The sequence below is a fragment of the Macaca nemestrina genome, chromosome 6 (assembly GCF_043159975.1).
Source record: "Macaca nemestrina isolate mMacNem1 chromosome 6, mMacNem.hap1, whole genome shotgun sequence".
NCBI lineage: Eukaryota > Metazoa > Chordata > Mammalia > Primates > Cercopithecidae > Macaca > Macaca nemestrina.
Window position 1 is genome coordinate 58,418,957 of NC_092130.1, and position 22,544 is coordinate 58,441,500.

Sequence of the window (22,544 nt, forward strand, 5' to 3'; positions counted from 1 at the left end):
CATTTTATTTGGGGAAAGGAATATTTGGTATTTTGTGGTTGAGCAATGACCATTTTTTTAGTTTCACTTAGTCATGGTCTCAGAGTAACCTCATTTGATGTTGATATTCTGTGAGACTGTTTATGTTCAAGAGCAGAACACTATGGCCTAGTTTTGAGCATCAAACCAACTTGTAACGACACTGAAGCCTGGCTGTGAGTTGTAGATCAGTTCTCCAATATCAGGAGTGGCTGTTTTTCTTCCTCAACTTTATTTACAAAACTTATTCTTCGTTCTGTCTTATTTACTGATGTAATCTTAGTCATTTAAACCAGAAACATTGGATGAATTTTAATATCTCATTTATCTTATCCCTGACACCTCAAAGGATTATTTGTCACCAGTTTCTGTCATAAGTATCCATGAAATGTCTTTTAAATTCATTCCTCATTCTCTATCTCACTACCTTTGTTCAGTCTCTCATTCTCTCTTACCTAAACTGTTAAAATTGCCAGCAAACTGATCTGCTTGTTTCTTGTTTTACACCCTACAATGCCATTCTCTCACTCATATCAAAACCTTTCTTCCCAAAACATAAGAGGATCATTTTGTTTTTTCTTTTATAAGCTTCAATGACTCTCTTTATCCATACATTTTATTGTACAAGGTCTAAAGTCCTATCCTGCCTTTCAAAGCCCTTAACAATTTGATGCATCTTAAAATTACCATCTCACTTCAAATCAGTCTACCATTTCCCATATGTGGTCAGTGTCCAATAATTCATTCAATACATATTTGTTGAAGGTCTTTATCATGTGCTTTTATTGGGCATGTTATTTTCTGTAATTTTTAAAATTATGTGACCACTACTGTGCTTGTTAAATGTCTGTCTCCCCACTAAACTCTAAGCCCAGTATTAGTTGGAACCATGTCTGATTTTGCTCACCATCTTATTCCCAGCATCTAGCTGAATATCTATGCTATTAACAGGGACATGCATTTTGTGCATGCTGATATTGAGTACTTGGTTAAATTGAGAATATTATTAATAAAAAATAGCAAAGTCAGATTTTCTTAATATTCAAAACTACTATTAATAGTCACTAAGATGAATAAAAAGCTACGTCAGTATGTACACAAAAGCATGCTGAGCAATGGATTAAATGAATCCTCATAAAAATGCCGAATTTAGATAATTTTAAAGGGACTCTAAGTTAAACTGGTTTTTTGACTCAATGTTACAAAGATCTGAAAATAATTCTACATTGACGTGCTGATACCTTTCCAAGACTGAGGAGGCTAAAATTTGATGAATAGCTAGATGCTGCCAAGAAAATTTTTAGAGATTTAAGAGCCACGGACTATGAATCAGAATGCTTCTGTGTCTAGTGCCAATATGAAAATTTATTACTGCTGTGGCCCTGGGAGAGTCACGTCATCTTGAACTTCAGGATCATCACCTGTAAAACTAGGGTGGTAGATAGATCTCTACATCGACTACCTCAATTCCACAAGACAAAAGGGACAGCAGCACTCCCTACCCCAAAGGTTTCATAAATTTAATTCTGATTTTTTTTTTTGACAAATTGAAGATATGCTTTCTCTGTCCAATTCCCAATGTGAGGAAATGGCAAATTACTACTTACCATCATTATCTTCTAATTAATCAAAAAGAAATATTAGTCAAGGGTAATTCAAGATATTTCCTACTTTCCATTTCTGCTTATTCTGTTTGAGACCAAATCTAGTACAATGAAACACCAATATGTCCTTGAGGATTCAGCACACATTGAATTTTCTCCTGGGCCACTAAACTCTATTGTCGCCTTCTATATTTTATTTCCAGTTGGTTTCATTTTTTTAATCCATTGAAATATTGATTGCAGGACTCTCAAGTTCTCTATTTTATTATATATTATTCTAGACTGATAATTCTCTAACTATGATTGATAGTTTTTTCTACTACCTGTTCTCCTTATGTGATATATTAAGAGAATTACTGATTTTTTTAAAAAACTGGGACAACTAAAAATATATTCTCCTGTCCAGAGTATAGACTACAGGTTAGCCTCCTGTACAGAAAGGTAATAGTAACCATCTTTTTAAAAAGTTTCTGCTGATTTGCCTACCAATTTGTCACTTTTCTTTCCAGACAATTACCTATCTACTCAAAAACACTCAATGCAGTTTGGTGAGATAATATTATGAAGCATCACATTTACATAAAAATAAAAAGAATGTCTGCCTCCTTTTCACATCCCATGTAGCACTTACACCTGGACGCTGAGAGTGTCTTCCCTTCCCTAGTCAAAAGGCCAAAAATCAAAGAACACAGATAAAGGCTACAGAAAGTATTAAACACACACCCACCCACACACATGCACACACACGGAAAGAAAAAAAAAAAAAGGCCGCTGGTCAAAGCAGAATTCAGAAGTCCTAGAATACACACAGAAATGTTAATCTTCTTGCTTCGACAAACTGTATAAATAGAGTGTAGGACCAGATAAAAGAAGGAATTTAGAATACCATGAGGCAAGGGCAAATGCGCTAAAGGAGCTAAGAGACTTTGCCAAAGCGAGTGATATGATTTGGCTCTGTGTCCCCACCAAAATCTCATCTTGTAAATCCGGTAATTCCCATGTGTTGTGGGAGGGACACAGTGGGAGATGTTTGAATTATGGGGGTGGGTCTTTCCCATGCTAGTCTCATGACAGTGAATGGGTCTCATGAAATCTCATGGTTTTAAAAATGGGAGTTTCTTTGCACAAACTCTCTCTCTTTGCCTGCTGCCATCCATGTAAGACATGACTTGCCATCTGCCATGATTGTGATGCCTCCCCCATGTGGAACTGTAAGTCCATTAAACCTCTGTTTCTTCCCAGTCTTAAGTATGTCTTTATCAGCAGCGTGAAAATGGACTAATACATTCAGCAAACTTATTCTTGATTCCATTTACCATATTTTAACTCTCAAACATCTGATCACTCTCAGCCATCCTACTTTCTTTTCCTTTCTAGCATTTTATTATGAAAAAAATTTTCAAACATACCGAAAAGTTGAGAGTAAATACGTGTAACCCACCACCTGCATTCTATCATTAACATTTTACTATATTTGCTTTACAACATTATCTATTTATCTATCTGTGTATCTATCTATCTATCTATGTATCTATCTATCTATCTATCTATCAATCATCTATCTATCTCTCCACCATTAATCCATCTTATTTTAGGTACATTTTAAAGGTACATTTTAGGACATCTCAGATGTCCATAAACTTCCCCTTTAATACTTCAGAATGAATGTCATTAACTGAAGTTTTTATAAATAATAATATAATTACTATTATTGTAATATTATTACAATAATACAATATTACAATAATAGTAATCTCTCTGATATATGATTATTTGTATATTTTAAATATGATTATTATATTAAAACAATTATTGTATATAATACTTGTGTCATTATAGAATATGCATGTGCAATATGTTATCCTCTCTGAAATACATGTTTCTGAATATGTACATATACATACGATTACTTGCATGCCTACTTTACCATTGGACTATGATCCCCTTGAGGGCATGTGCAATGATCTACATATATCTGCATTCCCAGTGAGTAGCCTAGGACCATTTAGCAGGTGGTAAATAAATGCTAATTGAATGAATGAGATTATCTTCTCACAGTAGCACTAATCTAGTCAGTTTAGGTAATAGGATCATTCCCACTGGATCATTCAGATCCCAAATTAGGCTACTTACACAAGTCAGGCAGGGAACAGTGACAGGATGTCAGGACACAGACTGAGTTTATAGCCAATGCAAGCTTTTTCTGAAATGCTTTTCTTACATTGAACTATATCTTTAAAAAGTGAGAAAATCAAAATTTACTGCATGAGCAAAAGGCATAATGCTTAATTGCTTTCTTCACTAGGGCACGTCTGTTACTATAATCACATTTATTCTCTATCATGGTTAACTAAAGCCTAATATTTTTATTAGTAATTGAGTAAGCCAAGAAAAATCACAGTTATAGTCTCTTAATACAGACTTACTTTCAGAGTATGTTGTACCTTTGAGCTTAGTTAAGTAAAAGTGAAGTGTCACATTAAATCTAACTGTACACAACTCAAGTTGGCTTTTAGGCATCTGTGTTGATTTTCCACGGTTGCCTATAGTATAAGTTTTACTGATGTTATCATGTCAATAAGAAAATTAGGACTGCGTAATATACCATTCTTCCAACAATGTATGAGATAATTTATACACCCTGCTAAGAGAATCAGTCTGCATACTTACTGAACAGATGCAAGGAAGAGAAATGTGTGAGAAGCTCTGATGGGATGACACCATCCACGATATTAAACAAGAAGCATGTGTTGTGAATGTGAACCTTATATAATAGAATAACACCTTTTAAAACACAAATGTGATCATAAAACCATCTGCTTCCTAATCATCTTGCAAAGTACATCTGGCATTGCTATATTGGTTCTCTAAATTGTTCCTAGATGAATTTTAAAAACATAAAATAAATACAGATAGTCTATGGGCTGAAAGACTAAATGTCCAGATGGCCTCTTTTAGTACCTTTGCTAATTTCATCATTGTATTTCTTAATTAAGCTCTCTGAGTAAGCATGTAACTGTTAGCGTTAAAAACACATATCGATTAAATGAGTGTTTGAAGGACTCAGGTAAGCGGTGGTCTTAAATTTAATTTTGTAAGTTGAATATAATTATATTTCTAGTTCACTCCTTTATATTAAATTTAAAGAAAATACAACATCCCTAGAGTCCTTACTTCAATCCTGATATCATATAATATGATATTTTGTTTGAAAAAACTGGAAAGTTTAAATTGGCAAATTAATGTACAGTAATCAGTGGATTCTAAATTTAAACATATTAAGAAAGGCACAAAAAAACTTAGTCTATACTCAGAAGACAGTCTTAATTTTTACTATCACAGACATCAGATAATTTGTTATATTTTTAATAAGACTAATATTTGAGTTGGAAATTATTTTCTGATTCAGCACAATTTTTCTCTAAAGTGAGGAAAAGTTCATCTTTGGACTAGTTGGAGAAAACCTACAAAGAATTTATGCATAACAGAATATTATTTTAATTATTATGTGGACTACGTTTTTCACTATAAACCTTCTGTGAGAGTTTCAGCTGTTTTCTTAGTTGGGATTTACATTTGCATGTATGTCTTCTCTCTTGTTGGCCTTGTTATAGAAATAATCCTTTCACTTTTGCTGTATTGGAGAGAGAGGAAAAAGTGCTTCCATTGGAACGTTTTAACAACACTTAAAATCAACATTTAAAAAATATTGATTGCGTTATTGAAAATATGAGCAGAAGGCCACTGCTCTAGTAGGTGTATAATACTCTAGTATTCTATATTCTAATAATTTTTAGAGAAATTTTGTGAAATATATAAATATGTAAAATGTTTTTACCTTTTATTTCAGTAATTTTATTTCTAAAACTATAGGTATACTTTGCAAATATATACAGACATATATATATATAGTCATATATGTTCCAAGTTATTTATTGTACTCTAATCTTGTTTGCAAATTGTGAAAAATGGACAATAAAATAATTATTGCACCATGAAGAAAAGTTGAAAAAAGGTCCCATTTATGCTTATCTTTTTGTTGAAAGGAACCTGAAACTATCAAATGGTTATAACTGCCTAAAACCAAACCAAACAAAGAAAACAAACACAGAAAATCTCAAAACACTGTTAACAATGGGTCTACATGCTTTCAAAAATTTGACATTTTTAAATTTTTGGCTTGCTTGTGTATTTTACAACCAACATTCTTGTAAATTGACAAATAATAAAATGAATCATTTCAGTGGTTGCATGGATACTTGAAATGATTTTAATTTATTCATCTCCCTTACTCCTACATGCAACAATTGTTAACCTTTGAATATCCTACTACTTTTGAAATCTTCCCTACATTTCACTCTTTGCAAATCCAATCCTTCTCATAATATAGCTGTTACTTAATCTTTCAGTGCTAAAATAACATTTTACATAATTGCATTTTGATTTTTCTGGTATTTATTATTACCCTGATATTCATTGTACATATTTCTGAAAATTTATTTTTGTTCCAGAATAATTTATTTCCTGTATAGAATCAATGTTCATAGTTTTGGTGGTCTTATTTTTAGTTATTTCTGCAATGTAGTTATTTCAGTCACATCCTTAGGCATTTTCCCCCCTTATCATAGAAGTCCCTGCTAAGAAAACTGTAGAATTTATTTGTCATGCAAACTGGAATGTACGAGTACCATAATTATGTGAATATAGAACTACAAATGCTAGCAGGCCATTCTAGCAAGAGTTCAGTAGGTAGAAATAATATTATTTACATAAAGTCTAAATAAGTACCTTCTAGCTGCAGAGCAATAGAAAGGTTTAGTAGAAAAAACAGAGTCATAGTATATGAACAATGTGCTATTCATGTTTAAGAAAATTTCCCTGCACTGGTTTTGCTCTCTAAGGCTAAAGGTTCACGTTGAGACTCCCACTTAATAGTTAAAAGTTTGTGCTTTTATTATGTGCTTGCCCCCAATATTAGAACCTTGGTTTACTTTAAAAAAAAAAAAAAACTCAAATGCCCATCAGTGATAGACTGGATAAAGAAAATGTGGTACATTCCATAGTATACCATGGAATACTATGAAGCCATAAAAAGGAGTGAGAATATGCTCTTTGCCAGGATATGGATGAAGTTGGAAGCCATCATCCTCAGCAAACTAACACAGGAAGAGAAAAGCAAACACTGCATGCTTGCTTAAGTGGAATTTGAACAATGAGAACACATGGACACAGGGAGGAGAACAACAAACACCAGGGCCTGTTGGGGGGTGGGGGGACGAGGGGAGGGAACTTAAAGTACAGATCAATAGGTGCAGCAAACCACCATGACACACGTATACCTATGTAACAAGCCTCCACATTCTACACGTGTATTCCACAACTTAAAGTAAAATAAAAAAAAATTCAACTTTTATTTTGGATTAAGGGTATATGTGCAGGTTTGTTACATGGGAATGTTTTGTGATGCTGAAATTTGGAATACAGATGATCCCGGTACACTGGTAGTGAGCATAGTACTCAATTAGCTAATAAGTAGTTTTCCAGCCCATTTCCCCTTTTTATCTCTCCCCTGTAGTCCCAGTTTCTATCATCCCCATCTTTATGTCCATGTGTACTCAATACTTAGCTCCCACTTATCAGTGAGAGCATGTGGTATTTGGTTTTCTATTCCTGTATTAATTTGCTTAGGATAATGGCTTCCAGCTGCATCTTGGTTTACTTTTGATACAGCCTATTTGATTTCTACGCAGCACAAGTTGGATCCTTATGCATGCCAGTATTCTTGACCTCACACCCAAATTCACATTCCAGTTTCAAATAGTTCATTCAAAGGAATTTACTTTTTCATTGTGTTCAAGCCACTTACTCTTTTAGAAACTCTGACAGAAGATATTGTTACTACTCTCAAAGAACTAAAAAATTCAAATTTTTTAATAGTGATATTAGGAGGCTTAGTTAAGAAGGTGAAAGGTGAGTTGGGTAAGAAGGATAGATAAGACTTTTGACAATTGGAAGACATCTAAAATACAGAGCACAATTAAGGGCAAAAAAGTGACACTTCAAAAGAAAAGAAGCAGAAAAAGAAATTAAGGTTAATTCAGTACTTTTTTAAAAACTGAACATTATACTAGGAACTATTCAAATATGTTTTGTTTATCCACCACAGCATTAAGTTAGCTCAGCCTATATGGTTCCCAAGTGCATATTCTTTTCTCATAATTCTGAATTCAAGTTTCTGGTTGGGACTTGGAGGTTGTAGAGTAAGCCTTTGTAAAGGTCCTAAGAGCAAAGAAATGGGAGAGAAAATGAACGTCTTTGTTACAATGAATTTCTGACAATTTTATCATCAGCTAAAGAACTTAAATTTTAGTCTAGAGACTCTGTAGTCACATCAGTAACATCATCTATTGTTGCCAAAGTAATAAGCAACTGGGATCCATAAGGAAAGGTAATAGAGCAGAGGAAGGGAGAATAAAAGGATCTCATTAAGGTATTAAAATGCCTAGTAGTAATATTTCCTTGACATTTCATGTGTATCCTTAGGAACTAATCAAATATGTCCTGTGAAGCTGTGTGGATCAAGGACATCTCTCCACTTTTTCAGAAAATAAAGGACAGTGATGAATTACATGGAAGATAATTTGACAGTCTTTTTCTGCTAAAGGTTAGTTGTGAAATATTAACTATATGCTTTTTTTATTCATTATGTATATCTTTTTTTTTTTTTACTTTCAAAAACAAGAGACTTTAACTTGATATAGACTCCAGGGGTAGAGAGTGAAAAAGAATAAATTATTTCAGAATCAGCAAGTTGTATAGTTACACCACAGTCATAACAACCTCAAATTGTTAATATTTCTATCTCCCAGGAAGGACAAAAAGGGGGAAAAGTTAAGGATTAAGAACAATGTTAATAGTAATAAAAAATAATAATGTATTCAAGTATTCACAATAATAAAACAGCAAAATTTGTTTTCTAAGTGCTGTATGTCTCCAAGCACTTGATATGCTTTATTTTACCCTCAAAATGACCCTTTAAGGGTGGCACCATTATTAAGAAAAAAAGTTTCCTGATAGTTTCAACAACCGAAGCACAGTGAGCAAATTAATTCACCAGAGCATGTCACACAGTGAGGAAATGTTGAAGCCACTATTTGAACAGGGATAATCTGGGTCAAGCCATATCCTTAACCACCAAATTCTATTATATCAAAATAATTCCAAGACAAATACATATGGAATGTAAAAGATTGCTTAATTCTGGTTTTCTATGGTACCTAGAGAATAGAAAATGATGATAATGATGGGATATTCATTATACTACACTTAGAACAACTGACATCTGTAATACATTGGTGTTACTTTGGATCCATGCTTCTACCTGTATCTTAAAAAAAAATTTTAAAAAATGACAATTTAGTTTATCAGAGTTGCTGCTTATATTGTGTGATATGTTCAGTGACAATTTTTAGTGTCTTTTATTTAAGTGCTTGATGCTTCCTTGATTTGGACAAAAAGGAAGAATATGTATTTATATCCTCAAATAGAAGTCGGCTTTCAAAATCTGTTGTATTGAGAGAGATATCAAGCCAGATAAATAATGTCAAGATTCATCCACAGTTTTTCATTGTATAACATGAATAGTGTTCAGGGTGAAGTATTTAGGCACATAATTCTTGACTGTTTTCTTCTTTTCCCTCTCACTAGTCAGCGCTCCTTTCTCATAAATTCGATGACATTACTTTCTTCAAATGTTTTGATCTGTTTCCACCTGAGTTGTTTTACTTTCCATGTATTGAATAAAAGTTATCTAGGGAAAGAAATCAGAGTTACAGCTATCAGTTGGTTTCCAGAATTCTCTTGCAAGTGAGTATGAGTTTTCTATTTACTACTTCAGCAAATATCTATTTGCTATAGTTTTACTTTTCTCCTCATAAAATTAATCACAAAATTTAATGGTCCACCTACCTGTTGCAGAACAATAAGAAAATATATTTTATTGGGCATGGTGGCTCATGACTGTAATTCTAACACTTTGGGAAGTGGTGAAAGATAATTGCTTGGGTCCAGGAAATTGAGACCAGCCTGGGAAATATAGTGAGACCTGGTAGCTACAAAAAATTTTAAAAATTGGCTGGGCATGGTGGTGCACATTTGTAGTCCCAGCTACTCAGGAGGCTGAGGAAGAAGGCTTGAGAAGAAGAAGGCTTGAGTCCAGGAATTTGAGGATGCAATAAGCTGTGATTCCGTCATTGCACTCCAGGCCTGGCATCAGAAACAAAACAAAGAAAGAAAGAAAATATTTTAAATCCACTTATTACATAGAGAGCTTAAAACTAAACACCTACTGTATTCTTATTTGATTTTTTTGATCATGGTGAAAGTATTTTTAATCACATTCATAATTTTATACTTTTAGTTCTATTTATCACTGCTTATAGAATTGTTTCTATTAAGTCATTTGCTTGTCAAACTAATCAATTGTGATCAGTTAAGGCTAATTAATGAGTCAATATATTATGTCATACTGTAAATAGCTTTTTTATTGTCAAGAAGAAAAACTGAGGTTAAGAAGACATTTTCGTGCTTTGTGAGTGAAAGAGATAGAGATCGAACAAGTACCAGTATCTCTGGAATAGTTCAATGATAGGAAAAATACAATAGTTTCTTGACCATTATTCTAAGGCTAGGGAAAAAGTGAGGGATGTTATCACAATAAAAGTATATGAATACATAGTAACTTCCACATGCCAGATACTGTGCCAACACAGGAAAAGAGAATACTGCGCTAAATCATGCCTTTGTGAATATCAGCTGTAAATTTTAAAACTCTTCTAAGAGCGAGTTCAATACTTTTTTTTAAGAAATGGAAAAGCCATACTCTGCAGTATCTATTTTCCCAAATTTGTAATTCTATTTAGATGAATGTAGTCAAGCATTCATCTAAATATATATCTTATAATTTATGCTTATAATACAACAAATTTTGTTAATATTTAACATACTAAATATATACATTTATGTTTATATTTATATGAACATATACATTTTGACAATCTTTCCTAGTTTATAAAACAGTAAAAGTTTCAGTCAAGTTTGTCTCCTATTATTTGATATTCCTAAAAAGTTGGTATATAATCGACTCACATTTCATAATGAAGAACAGTAAGTTGGGAATGTCAGTAAAATTTGTTTTTGCAAATGTTGGCTCATTTTTTTTTTTGGTCAAGCACTGTTTAAACTTCTAAACCCCCTCGAATTTCTATCTATCCCTTACTTGGCTTCATATTTTAGGTTTGCATGTTTTCTCATAGTTCAATTAAATAATAGGCTCAGTGAAAGACAAGCAGGAAGTGTTTTTTGAGGATAGCAGAATTTGGTAGCAAAACTAGATATGGTTGTACAAAATTATAGGCCAATTTCATTTATGAACATAGATGCAATAGTCTTCAATAATATATTAGCTAATTGAATCAAATAGTGTATTTAAAAATTAGCGTCTGGTTTTCAAGTAAAACTTATTTGAATAATTTAAAAAAGTAAAGAATATAAATAATTTCAGATAAAACAAGAGTCTAATTACTCTGGGAGATCCATTAATTTAAAAATGCTAGATTAAACATAAAAATAAGTTTTAAAAATACATCACTGGCCTGATACAAAAGAAAGTAATCTAAAGATGCTAAAAATAAGGGAAAAAATTATGAACAAAGATGTTGAAAAATATATAGGTACACCTAAATTAGCAATGACCTTATGAAATCATAAAATAATATCTGACTTACGGGGTTTAAGTAAAAGATGAAACTAAAATACTGGAAAAAATAACATAAATTGGCAAAGAATGAACAGAGTTAAATCATTAAAGATCCATCTGTTGCTTGAAGGAAAGGTAAAGATCACTAAATTTATATATTAAGTGTGCCTGTTAAGATATCTAAGGCAAACACAAAAAAAGTTAAGAGAGTATATTTTATTAATTTGTAGGAGTGGAATAAAAGAAAGGATATAACCTCTTGATCAATCTATAAGTAGTCAGAAACATAGAAAAATAAATTGAAATAGGAAGACAAACAGTACAATATGAATGGCAACACTACACTAAAATATGTTGTTAATTACAATAAATGTGAAAGGATGAAAGTAACATACAAGGTTTGTCAAGTAGGATTAAGAATACAATTTTATATTTTTTTCTAAGAGGGATCTACATTTTTCTCTCTATACACACACAGACACAGATAATATATACATGTATATATATATACAACAAAAATCATTAGAAAATAGTAAAAAGTTATATAGTCCAGGAAGATGCAACAGTCCTAACCTGGTGTACACTAAGTAACTTAGTCTAATAATACATAAAGCCGATATTTATAAACTCACAAGGACTATCTACGATCATATTACAATATTTTAAAATAACTCAGTAACTGCTCAACTAGGTGTATAATAAAACCAATGAAACTGCAGATAATTTGAACAGCATACTTACTAAACTTGTTCAAACTGACATGCATAATATTAAATTGAAGAATTAGAGAATGTACTATTTTCAAGCCTATGCAGAAAATTTATTAAAATAGCTCATGTTTCATATAGGGTATAAAATAAACCTCATTAAATTTCTGAGCATTAATAGCCGCCAGTCTATAATGTAATACAGTGTGTTTTTAGTAGTATTTATCATTAAAAGTTTGTAGGTTGCTATTAATGTCATATTTAGGAGAGTGTCTACAGTCTTAAATACCCACATTGGGGTAAAAGATTTAACATTCAAAGCTAAGTATCTTAAAAAGTAAAAAGAGACTCATGTAATAAAGCCAAAATAAGCAGAAGGAAGAAAATGTTAAAGAGAAATGCAGAAACTAATGTAACAGGAAGCAAACAAGAAATACAGATGATAAATACAGCCAAAAGTTAGGTCTCTGAACAACTGAAAATATAAACAGTACTGGTAAAGACACAAGTGAAAGAGAATAGCTATTTAAAAAAGGGCCAAAACTCAGATTATGTAGAGTTAGAGGGAGAGAGCCAGGTTACTGAATATTAAATGCAATTGTCAATGTATTAACTAGTTATTGTTGATATATGTTTTTGCTGAGACAACAAATATATTAATAGTTTTCAAAGTACTGCATCATTTAGGCTACTTAGCATTGAATTTCATTTCTACATTTATGAATATGTAATTCTGTTTTAAACATTCTTTCAAACTGTAAAATAGTGTCATATTTATGGGTAGGAGAAAGTAAGATTTTGGTTAATAATTTCTTTATTGCACTTACTCAAATTTGACAAGTATGATTACATGAGCACTCTTGTATTTGGCTGGAATCATTGTTAACTGCTATTATAAATGTATAATATATATTATATACATATAACTGAAAAAAATTTTTTTTGAGACAGTCTCACTCTGTTGTTCATGCTGGAGTGCAGTTGTATGATCATGACTCTCTGCAGCCTCGACTTCCCAGGCTCAGGTGAGCCTCTTGCCTTAGCCTCCTGAGTAGCTGGGACCACAGGTGCATGCCACCATGCCCAGCTAAATGCTGTATTTGCTATTATATTTTTGAAAAGGAACTTAGTACTATTTCTAAGGAAATTTTTGAAAACTCATATGACACAGTCTCAATAAATATGTTCCCTAGAAATCCAGGGTTTTTGAACAACAGACTTGTTTTAATAAGCATTTATGTAAAGAGCATTAAGTATCAGCATTGAAAGCAACCTAAATATTTAATATATGCAATTGTTGAAATATCTTTGATACAGGCTACACACGTATAATACTGGCAATGATTCTGCAAAATTTTCACAATACAATTTTAAATGAACAAAAGAGTGCAAGCTTCTCAGGCCACATGTACTCCAAATTTTATCTAAAAAATATGTAAATGTGCGTAAATAAGAAAAAAAAACCTGGAAGGAAATATACAAAATTATTAAGACATTTTCTCTGAGTGTCGAGATTATTAGTGACTATTTTCTTTTTAAAAATTGGCTATATGTTGTACATTTTCTATCATGGGTATTTGTGTTAGCAGCAAAAGTAATAAACATTTATACACACTATCTGTGCAATTAATCATAAAAGACTAAAAAACTATAATCAATTCCATAGGTGAATAAAAACACAATAAAATAAAAAAAAATAGATGATAGGAAGCTCTCAGAAAGCTGGGATTATAAAGGGAAATTCTTTTATTTTTAATTTTTTAAGTTTTAAGTTCAAGGGAACATGTGTAGGTTTGTTACGTAGGTAAATTTGTGTCATGGGGGTTTGTTGTATAGATTATTTCATCACTCATGTATTAAGCCTAGTACCCATCAGTTATTTTTCCTGATCCTTCCACCCTCCACCCTCCACCCTCAAATAGGCAGAAAGGGAAATTCTTTAATCTAGGAGAAGATATACACTAAAACCTTATAGCAAGCATAATAATAAATGGAGAGATTTTAGATGGATCCTACAAAACAACAGGAAGAAATTTTAAAAATCCACAAGATTTGAGAGGAAGGGACAATTTATTTTCAAATTATATGTCATTTGATTATTTACATTGAAAAATCAAAATAATCAAAGTACTTCTCATGAAAAAATAAGATTTTTTTAAAAAAAGTTCCAGTTGTAAAAATGCTGTGTGGAGAGCAGCAACATTCTTTATATCAACAAGAACCAATTAGAAAGTGCTACATAGAAAGAACAGAAATTGTAACAAACTGTCTCTCAGACCACAGTGCAATCAAACTAGAACTCCGGATTAAGAAACTCATTCAAAACCACTCAACTACATGGAAATTGAACAACCTGCTCCTGAATGACTACTGGGTACCATAACGAAATGAAGGCAGAAATAAAGATGTTCTTTGAAACCAATGAGAACGAAGACACAACATACCAGAATCTCTGGGACACGTTTAATGCAGTGTGTGGAGGGAAATTTATAGCACTGAATGCCCACAAGAGAAAGCAGAAAAGATCTAAAATTGACACCTAACATCACAATTAAAAGAACTAGAGAAGCAAGAGCAGACACATTCAAAAGCTAGCAGAAGGCAAGAAATAACTAAGATCAGAGCAGAACTGAAGGAGATAAGAGACACAAAAAAACCCTTCAAAAAATCAATGAATCCAGGAGTTGGTTTTTTGAAAACATCAACAAAATTGATAGCCCACTAGCAGACTAATAAAGAAGAAAAGAGAGAAGAATCAAATAGATGCAATAAAAAATGATAAAGGGGATATCACCACCGACCCCACAAAAATACAAACTACCATCAGAGAATACTATAAACACCTCTATGCAGATAAACTAGAAAATCTAAAAGAAATAGATAAACTCCTGGACACATACTCTCCCAAGACTAAACCAGGAAGAAGTTGAATCCCTGAGTGAGAGTAATATTAAATAAAAAAAAATCAGTTGATATACGTGCATATTGCAAAGCATAGTCATTTTGCTATTGGATATCTACTCCTGGGACACATTCCCATGGTGTGCAGGGAGGCTGATATGCAGATGTTTGTTGCTGCTAGGTGTATTGGATAAGCAAATGTGCCATATGTATGCTTTGGGATACTATGTACAGGATAGAAGGAATAGACTTAGACTGTATAGCAACATGAATATCAAGATACATAATTTGAATGGAAAGAGTACAATAGAGAAAATTTGTTTAACACCATTGTTTTAAATTGTAAGTTATAGTCACATATAATACTATTATATATCATAGATAAATCTATATGCAACTTGGAAGTTTGGTTGAAGGAAGTAAATGAATGGTGCTGGAAATAATTGATAAATATATAACAGATACAGAAACTAAGGAGACTCATAAGGACCAGTGATTATCATGACAGTCATGAACACTATACTATAAATAACTGAATATAGTCAGAACTAAACTGGAAAAGAAAAAGGAGGAAAAGGCAAACTAAAAGCAACATGTGAGAAGGAGAAATACTTACAAATACAAAATCAGAGTGGTGAGAGCATATGGACACATAGAGGGGAACAACAGATATCAGGGAAAATAACTAATGTGTACTAGGCCTTTATCCGGGTGATGAAATAATCGGTACAACAAACCCCTATGATGCAAGTTTACCTGTGTAACAAACCTGTACAAGTACCCCTGAACTGAAAAGTTAAAAAAAAAAATCAGAGTGGTAAGAATGGGTACTCAATGTAAATCCTTTCATAAATTTGAAGGCAGACAGATCTTTGTTTTTTCTCTTTTTAGACAGGGTCTTACTCTGTCACCAAGGCTGGAGTGCAGTGGCATGATCACGCCCCTCTGTAGCCTCAACCTCCCTGGGCTCAGGTGATCCTCCCCCTCATCCTCACAAGTAACTGAAACTTGGAACTACAGGTGTGTGCCACCGCCGCTGGCTAATTATGTGTGTGTGTGTGTGTGTGTGCATGTGTGTGTTTGTGTATGTGTGTTTGTAGAGATGGGGTTTCGCCATGTTGTCCAGGCTGGTCTGGAATTCCTGAGCTCAAGCAATCCACCCACCTTGGCCTCCCAAAGTGCTGGAATTACAGTTGTGAGCCACAAAATGTCCGGCCCAGAGAGAAATTTTTTCTTAATTCCTGCACCCTAAACAAATACTTTCTCTTCCTCTGGGTAGATAGTGGAGAGGAAGGTCAGTCAACATGATGGATTTCTGATTATGATTATTATTTTGTGCAGATGCTGTGTATCTCTAACAATAATTCTTAATGACTTTGCCAGTCCTTTTACTGTGTTGAAGCTGTATATATTTTAGTCTCACTGGACATATATTTGATTTATTACAAGCCGACTAGAGTGCCTCAGGCTCAGCTGTCTAATTTGCCTCTGAGCTACTGTCTGTCATAATTTTTATGACAAAGCTTTTTATAGTATAATTTGATATTTTTGTGTTATTCCATGAAATGATTGTCAGTCAGCACTCATTATTACCAGGTGCTGGTTAATTCTGTAATTCTTTTATCAGTTTCACTACATAGGTCTTCCTATGTTTTTCCCACTAAGTTTTTTTTTTTTTTGGAGGTCTTCTTCAATTCTTTTTTTTTTATTATTATTATAGTTTAAGTTCTAGGGTACATGTGCACAACACACAGGTTTCTTATATATGTATACTTGTGCCATGTTGGTGTGCTGCACCCATCAACTCGTCAGCACCCAGCAACTCGTCATTTACATCAGGTATAACTCCCAATGCAATCCTTCCCCATAATAGGCAGAGAGCCAAATCATGAATGAACTCCCCTCCCCATAATAGGCCCCGGTGTGTGATGTTCCCCTTCGCGAGTCCAAGTGATCTCATTGTTCAGTTCCCACCTATGAGTGAGAACATGCGGTGTTTGGTTTTCTGTTCTTGGGATAGTTTGCTGAGAATGATGGTTTCCAGCTGCATCCATGTCCCTACAAAGGACACAAAATCATCCATTTTTGTGGCTGCATAGTATTCCATGGTGTATATGTGCCACATTTTCTTAATTCAGTCTGTCACTGATGGACATTTGGGTTGATTCCAAGTCTTTGCTATTGTGAATAGTGCCACAGTGAACATATGTGTGCATGTGTCTTTATAGCAGCATGATTTATAATCCTTTGGGTATATACCCAGTAATGTGATGGCTGGATCATATTGTACTTCTAGATCCTTGAGGCATCACCATACTGTTTTCCATAATGGTTGAACTAGTTTACAATCCCACCAACAGTGTAAAAGTGTTCCTATTTCTCCACATCCTCTCCAGCACCTGTTGTTTCCTGACTTTTTAAGGATTGCCATTCTAACTGCCATTCTTTTAAGGATTCACCTAAGAATGGCATTCTAAGGTGTGAGATGGTATCTCATTATGGTTTTGATTTGCATTTCTCTGATGGTGAGTGATGACGAGCATTTTTTCATGTGTCTGTTGGCTGTACAAATGTCTTCTTTTGAGGAATGACTGTTCATATCCTTTGCCCACTTTTGGATGGGGTTGTTTGCTTTTTTCTTTTAAATTTGTTTGAGTTCTTTGTAGGTTCTGGATATTAGCCCTTTGTCAGATGAGTAGATTGCAAAAATTTTCTCCCATTCTGTAGGTTGCCTGTTCACTCTGATGGTAGTGTCTTTTGCTGTACAGAAGCTCTTTAGTTTAATGAGATCCCATTTGTCAATTTTGGCTTTTGTTGCCGTTGCTTTTGGTGTTTTAGACATGAAGTCCTTGCCCATGCCTATGTCCTGAATGGTATTACCTAGGTTTTCTTCTAGGGTTTTTATGGTATTAGTTATAACATTTAAGTCTCTAATCCATCTTGAATTAATTTTCGTATAAGGAGTAAGGAAAGGATCCAGTTTCAGCTTTCTAGTTATGGCTAGCCAATTTTCCCAACACCATTTATTAAATAGGGAATCCTTTCCCCATTTCTTGTTTTTCTCAGGTTTGTCAAAGATCAGATGGCTGTAGATGTGTGGTATTATTTCTGAGGACTCTGTTCTGTTCCATGGTCTATATCTCTGTTTTGGTGCCAGTACTATGTTTTGGTTACTGTAGCCTTGTAGTATAGTTTGAAGTCAGGTAGCGTGATGCCTCCAGCTTTGTTCTTTTGACTTAGGATTGTCTTGGCAATGCAGGCGCTTTTTTGGTTCCATATGAACTTTAAAGTAGTTTTTTCCAATTCTGTGAAGAAACTCATTGGTAGCTTGATGGGGATGGCATTGAATCATAAAGAATGTATAAATTACTTTGGGCAGTATGGCCATTTTCACAATATTGATTCTTCCTATCCATGAGCATGGTATGTTCTTCCATTTGTTTGTGTCCTCTTTTATTTCACTGAGCAGTGGTTTGTAGTTCTCCTTGAAGAGGTCCTTTATATCCCTTGTAAGTTGGATTCCAAGGTATTTTATTCTCTTTGAAGCAATTGTGAATGTAAGTTCATTCATGATTTGGCTCTCTGTTTGTGTGTTACTGGTGTATAAGAATGCTTGTGATTTTTGCACATTAATTTTGTATCCTGAGACTTTGCTGAAGTTGCTTATCAGCTTAAGGAGATTTTGGGCTGAGATGATGGGGTTTTCTAAATATGCGATCATGTCATCTGCAAACAGAGACAATTTGACTTCTTCTTTTCCTAACTGAATACGCTTTATTTCTTTCTCTTACCTGATTGCCCTAGCCAGAACTTCCAACCCTATGTTGAATAGGAGTGGTGAGAGAGGGCATCCCTGTCTTATGCCAGTTTTCAAAGGGAATGCTTCCAGTTTTTGCCCATTCAGTATGATATTGGTTGTGGGTTTATCATACATAGCTCTTATTATTTTGAGAAACGTTCCATCAATACCGAATTTATTGAGAGTTTTTAGCATGAAGGGCTGTTGAATTTTGTCAAAGGTCTTTTCTGCATCTATTGAGATAATCATGTGGTTTTTATCTTTGGTTCTGTTGATATGCTGGATTATGTTTATTGATTTGTGTATGTTGAACCAGCCTTGCATCCCATGGATGAAGCCCACTTGATCATGGTGGATAAGCTTTTTGATGTGCTGCTGGATTCAGTTTGCCAGTATTTTATTGAGGATTTTTGCATCGATGTTCATCAGGGATATTGGTCTAAAATTCTCTTTTTTGTTGTTGTGTCTCTGCCAGGCTTTGGTATCAGGATGATGTTGGCCTCATAAAATGAGTTAGGGAATATTCCCTCTTTATCTATTGATTGGAATAGTTTCAGAAGGAAAGGTACCAGCTCCTCCTTGTACCTCTGGTAGAATTTGGCTGTGAATCTGTCCAGTCCTGGACTTTTTTTGGTTGGCAAGCTATTAATTATTGCCTCAATTTCAGAGCCTGCTATTGGTCTATTCAGGGATTCAACTTCTTCCTGGTTTAGTCTTGGGAGAGTGTAAATGTCTAGGAAATTATCCATTTCTTCTAGATTTTCTAGTTTATTTGCATAGAGGTGTTTATAGTATTCTCTGATGGTAGTTTGTATTTCTGTGGGGTCAGTGGTGATATCCCCTTTATCATTTTTATTGTGTCTATCTATTTGATTGCTCTCTCTTTTCTTCTTTATTAGTCTTGCTAGCAGTCTATCAATTTTGTTGATCTTTTCAAAAAACCAACTCCTGGATTCATTGGTTTTTTGGAGGGTTTTTTGTGTCTCTATCTCCTTCAGTTCTGCTCTGATCTTAGTTATTTCTTGCCTTCTGCTAGCCTTTGAATGTGTTTGCTCTTGCTTCTCTAGTTCTTTTAATTGTGATGTTAGAGTGTCAATTTTAGATCTTTCCAGCTTTCTCTTGTGGGCATTTAGTGCTATAAATTTCCCTCTACACACTGATTTAAATGTATCCCAGAGATTCTGGTATGTTGCATCTTTGTTCTTATTGGTTTCAAAGAACATCTTTATTTCTGCCTTCATTTCGTTGTGTACCCAGTAGTCATTCAGGAGCAGGTTGTTCAATTTCCATGTAGTTGAGCAGTCTTGATTGAGTTTCTTAATCCGGAGTTCTAGTTTGATTGCACTGTGGTCTGAGAGACAGTTTGTTATAATTTCTGTTCTTGTACATTTGCTGAGGAGTGCTTTGCTTCCAATTATGTGGTCAATTTTGGAATAAGTGTGATGTGGTGCTGAGAAGAATGTATATTCTGTTGATTTGGGGTGGAGAGTTCTGTAGATGTCTATTAGGTCCACTTGGTGCAGAGTTGAGTTCAATTCCTGGATATCCTTGTTAACTTTCTGTCTTGTTGATCTGTCCAATGTTGACAGTGGGGTGTTGAAGTCTCCAGTTATTATTGTATGGGAGTCTAAGTCTCTTTGTAAGTCTCTAAGGACTTGCTTTATAAATCTCGGGCTCCCATATTGGGTGCATATATATTTAGGATAGTTAGCTCTTCCTGATGAATTGATCCCTTTACCATTATGTAATGGCCTTCTTTGTCTCTTTTGATCTTTGATGGTTTAAAGTCTGTTTTATCAGAGACTAGGATTGCAACCCCTGCTTTTTTTTGTTCTCCATTTGCTTGGTAGATTTTCCTCCATCCCTTTATTTTGAGCCTATGTGTGTCTCTGCATGTGAGATGGGTCTCCTGAATACAGCAAAGTGATGAGTGTTCACTCTTTATCCAATTTGTCAGTCTGTGTCTTTTAATTGGACCATTTAGTCCATTTACATTTAAGGTTAATATTGTTATGTGTGAACTTGATCCTGTCCTTACGATATTAGCTGTTTATTTTGCTCATTAGTTGATGCAGTTTCTTCCTAGCATCGATGGTCTTTATGTTTTGGCATATTTTTGCAATGGCTGGTACTGGTTGTTCCTTTCCATGATTAGTGCTTCCTTCAGGGTCTCTTGTAGGGCAGGCCTGGTGTTGACAAAATCTCTAAGCATTTGCTTGTCTGTAAAGGATTTTATTTCTCCTTCACTTCTGAAACTTAGTTTGGCTGGATATGAAATTCTGGGTTGAAAATTCTTTTCTTTGAGAATGTTGAATATTGGCTCCCACTCTCTTCTGGCTTGTAGAGTTTCTGCTGAGAGATCTGCTGTTAGTCTGATGGGCTTCCCTTTGTGGGTAACTCGACCTTTCTCTCTGGCTGCCCTTAACATTTTTTCCTTCATTTCAACTTTGGCGAATCTGACAATTATGTGTCTTGGAGTTGCTCTTCTTGAGGAGTATCTTTGTGGCGTTCTCTATATTTCCTGAATTTGAATGTTGGCCTGCCTTACTAGGTTGGGGAAGTTCTCCTGGATGATATCCTGAAGAGTGTTTTCCAACTTGGTTCCATTTTCCCCCTCACTTTCAGGCACCCCAATCAGATGTAGATTTGGTCTTTTCACATTATCCCACACTTCTTGAAGGCTTTGTTCATTTCTTTTTCCTCTTTTTTTTTTAGACTTCTCTTATCGCTTCATTTCATTCATTTGATCTTCAATCGCTGATACTCTTTCTTCCAGTTGATCGAGTCGGTTACTGAAGCTTGTGTATTTGTCACATATTTCTCGTGTATGGTTTTTATCTCTGTCAGTTCGTTTATGGCCTTCTCTGCATTGATTATTCTAGTTATCCATTCTTCCATTCTTTTTTCAAGATTTTTAGTTTCTTTGCGCTGGGTACGTAATTCCTCCTTTAGCTCTGAGAAGTTTGATGGACTAAAGCCTTCTTCTCTGAACTCGTCCAAGTCATTCTCCGTCCAGCTTTGATCCATTGCTGTTTGATAAGCTGTGTTCCTTTGGAGGGGGAGATGCGCTCTGATTTTTTGAATTTCCACCTTTTCTCACTGCTTTTTTCCCATCTTTTGGTTTTATCTGCCTTTGCTCTTTGATGATGGTGACGTACTGATGGGGTTTTGGTGTGGGTGTCCTTCCTGTTTGTTAGTTTTCCTTCTAACAGTCAGGATCCTCAGCTGTAGGTCTGTTGGAGATTGCTTAAGGTCCACTCCAGACCCTGTTTGCCTGTGTATCAGCAGCAGAGGCTGCAGAAGATAGAATATTGCTGAACAGCGAGTGTACCTGTCTGATTCTTGCTTTGGAAGCTTCATCTCAGGGGTGTACCCCGCCGTGTGAGGTGTGGGGTATTGGTCTGTACCTAGTGGGAGATGTCTCCCAGTTAGGCTACTCAGGGATCAGGGACCCACTTGAGCAGGCAGTCTGTCCATTCTCAGATCTCAACCTCCCTGTTGAGAGATCCACTGCTCTCTTCAAAGCTGTCAGACAGGGTTGTTTGCATCTGCAGAGGTTTCTGCTGCTTTTTGTTTAGCTGTGCCCTGTCCCCAGAGGTGGAGTCTACAGAGACAGGCAGGCCTCCTTGAGCTGCTGTGGGCTCCACCCAGTTCGAGCTTCCTGGATGCTTTGTTTACCTACTTAAGCCTCAGCAATGGCGGGCGCCCCTCCCCCAGCCTCCCTGCTGCCTTGCAGTTAGATTGCAGACTGCTGTGCT

General features: G+C 34.7%; 1 long non-coding RNA gene across 4 annotated transcripts in view; it reads left to right on the plus strand.

The window, feature by feature from the left end:
• Window positions 1-22,544, plus strand: part of LOC105500043 (uncharacterized) — a 73,357-nt gene that overhangs the window by 14,316 nt on the left and 36,497 nt on the right. For 3 of the 4 annotated variants that reach the window (XR_011624733.1, XR_011624734.1, XR_011624731.1), the window contains exon 2: window positions 8,166-8,286. This is a non-coding gene — a long non-coding RNA (uncharacterized lncRNA). Of the gene's footprint in view, window positions 1-5,236; window positions 5,375-8,165; window positions 8,287-22,544 lie in introns of all 4 variants that reach the window. The other variant, XR_011624732.1, reaches the window with a different exon arrangement.